This window comes from Rhamphochromis sp. 'chilingali' (assembly GCF_963969265.1).
Source record: "Rhamphochromis sp. 'chilingali' genome assembly, chromosome: 1".
Classification (NCBI taxonomy): Eukaryota; Metazoa; Chordata; class Actinopteri; order Cichliformes; family Cichlidae; genus Rhamphochromis; species Rhamphochromis sp. 'chilingali'.
In genome coordinates this window covers 62,314,724-62,317,609 of record NC_137929.1, presented here as the reverse complement: position 1 = coordinate 62,317,609, position 2,886 = coordinate 62,314,724, and the positions used below count along the sequence as shown (strand labels likewise).

General features: G+C 42.2%; 1 long non-coding RNA gene across 1 annotated transcript; it reads right to left on the bottom strand.

The window, feature by feature from the left end:
* Positions 1-415: 415 nt before the first annotated feature.
* LOC308404826 lies at positions 416-1,632 on the bottom strand. Its single transcript, XR_013973212.1, has 3 exons — positions 1,518-1,632; positions 1,321-1,432; positions 416-1,240 (listed from the first exon to the last, which is right to left on the bottom strand). It is a non-coding gene; the product is annotated as an uncharacterized lncRNA (long non-coding RNA).
* Between the last annotated feature and the right edge of the window lie 1,254 nt (positions 1,633-2,886).

Below are 2,886 nucleotides of genomic sequence, written 5' to 3'. Positions count from 1 at the left end.
GTAAATCAATTGCAGTTAGAGGCTACATTAATTTTCTTTCTGTAAGCACTTATTGAAATTATCTGAGCACATTACAAGTACACATTTGCTTACTCTGTATGCTCAAATGTGGCCCGTTATAGCTAACAGAAAAAAAGCGGAGGCCCGAAAAACAGGTGGGGGTCCTCCACCACCACCACTCACAGAGGCTGAGCAGTTGGCCCTCAGCCAAAACAGTGGGCGCCCTGTGGCCAAAGGCATCTCTGCGGGGACATCCTCTGAGTCAATAACCCCGCAAGACACAAGTGCCTACAAAAGGGGTAAATTCAAAATAATACATGATGTGCATACATCCTTTCTTCACAGTCACCTTCGCAGTGCTACTCATTCATTTGATAAACTCTTTACCATAATGGATTATTTTGTAGTGAAGTTATTTTCCTACTGATTTTGCCTTCCCTCAGTCTTGGTTGTCTTTGAGAGCATAATGACAATGAAGTGTAAGGTGACTGGTATGTTTGTTAATTGCCATTTGGTCCCTTGTAAGTTATAAGTGACCTGTATAAACCTCATATTCTATCAGTTGATGGTGGTGGTGTACAGCATCTGGTGCAGCCTCCTGTTGAGCCAGACCAACATGCAGTTGTGAGTAATACTCCACAGATTATATGAGTTTACAGTAGAACAGCAATGTTGTTTATTTCTTTACTACAGGAAAATAATGAAGAAACATTGACAGCTGTTACAGAGGAGGAAGCAACAGAGACACTTTATGAGGTTTACATCTTTTAATACTTTGTGTACAGGAAACACAGGCGACCAATAAAGCCAGTTGAACAAAAAATCTGTTTATTCTTCTTTCAACATGTTGAGGTGATGGGTCAAAAGAAATGATTGTGACATATGGTGTCTCTGACTGCTCTTCCATCTTGTATGTCCGTGGGAGGGTCAGGATGTTCATGGTTTGGATCACTGCTGTTTGGTTCAGAAGGACAGTGTTCTCCTCTAATTGTGGCAATGTTGTGAAGAATCACACATGCCACAATAATGTCACATGCCCTTTCTGGGGTGACCCTGAGTCTTTGCAGGCACTGGAACCGGGCCTTAAGCATTCCGATAGTCATTTCAATTCTGGCTCTTGTCCTGCAATTAGCCAGATTATATCGCTGCTGTGGGCCCGGTTCAGGGTCAGGGTAAGGGGTAAGCAAATAGGGTAAACATGGATACCCCCTATCACCAAGCAAGTAGCCAGTGAACTCTCCTAAGACAGAAGGATACACTTCAGTTCAAATGTCCCTGAAGCAATTGGTCTTTATATATTTTAAAGTATTCTCAACTCACCATGTCCAAATTTTGTGCTCAGTGTACATTCACGGAATATTTGTGAGTCATGGACAGAGCCTGGCCACTTGGCTTCCACATTTGTGATAATGTTGGCAGCATCACATATGATCTTCACAGTGCAGAGAACACAAATTAGCATCCATTACTATAATGAAATAATTTGTTAGTTTGAAATGCTACAGGGAACTATGTACCTGTACATTAATGCTGTGGAAAGACTTCCTGTTCACATAGTCTCCTTCATTTACTAAAGGAGCAATGATTGGAATGTGAGTGCCATCTATACAGCCAATCACGCCTGGGAACCCTGAAAATAAATGTACAATTTAAGTAGTAGTCCAAGTATCACCACATCATAAATTAAGTTTTGGTCATCCTGATACCTGCAATTTTGTGGAATCCCTCTTTGATAAATCTTGTGGGTCTATGACCGGGGAACACAAACGAGTACAGGAGACGTTTCAGTGCAACTGTAACATTCCTGACTGCCCGACAGACGGTAGCCTTGGAAACGTGCTCAGCGTCACCAATATTATACAGAAAGCTCCCGTTTGCAAAAAAACCGAAGTGCAATACAAATAATATGTAATGAACTGAGAGGATGTCCGCGATGTGTCACATGCGTAATATATGGCCTGAGGATGTTATCCAAATAACTTATAGATTGTGCTGAGAAACGGTAACGTTCGCACAGAAAATCATCAGGAAATGATAAAATGTCCAAACGCGCTCTGATCACTCTCTCCCGGCGGTGAGCTCTGCAGAGAATTTGGGCTTCAACATCTAATGGCTCTTCAAGGAAGGGACACGCCATGTCTGACACTTCCTACTGTCAGGTTTCCGACAAAGGGGCGGGGACAGTCAGGGTTAGTTGAAGTAAACCTGCTAGGGGGCAGGTTAGCTTCACGGAGTGTGTCGTCATAGTGACTCACTCAGGCTTCAGCTGAACTCGCTTTGTGAAACCGAAAACCCAGAGTTTTCGTTAACTCAGGGTATACTTACTCAGAGTTTGCACTAAACCGGCTTCCTGAAATAGGGCCCTGGTGTCACCCAGAGTTTTGTTTTTAGAGATGTGTAACAGAACCAGGCACAATGGATCCTCTTACATCAGGTCTTAGCTGAAAGAAAAAAGGACAAATAGGAGCAAAGAGGCAACAAGGCTAAATGAATACAGGAAGCATAGATAATAACTGGAGTTAACATTCTAGACAGCAGCTACTGATGTTGTTGAATGTGATGTGTTGTTTTTACTTGTATTGGTCTGTAATGCAGTAATAAAACGCTAAACTCAGTGATCACACTGCAATAATGTTTCCCATTACAAACCACCAAACATGCCTTTGTCTCCTGTGCAGCGTGAGCTACAATCACCTGATTTCAGTTCATGCAGAGGAAGAAAAAGGTGGAATCATCTTACAACCTTTGAGGAGTGAAGATATGGACATTTCTTTGTTTTTAATTATTGGATTATTTTAAGCAGTATTGCTGTGGCCATGTGTGGCCTGTTTTCTGTCTGTGTTTTCTGTACTGTGCTTAAGACTTTTCCAGGTCCCTCCCCTAATG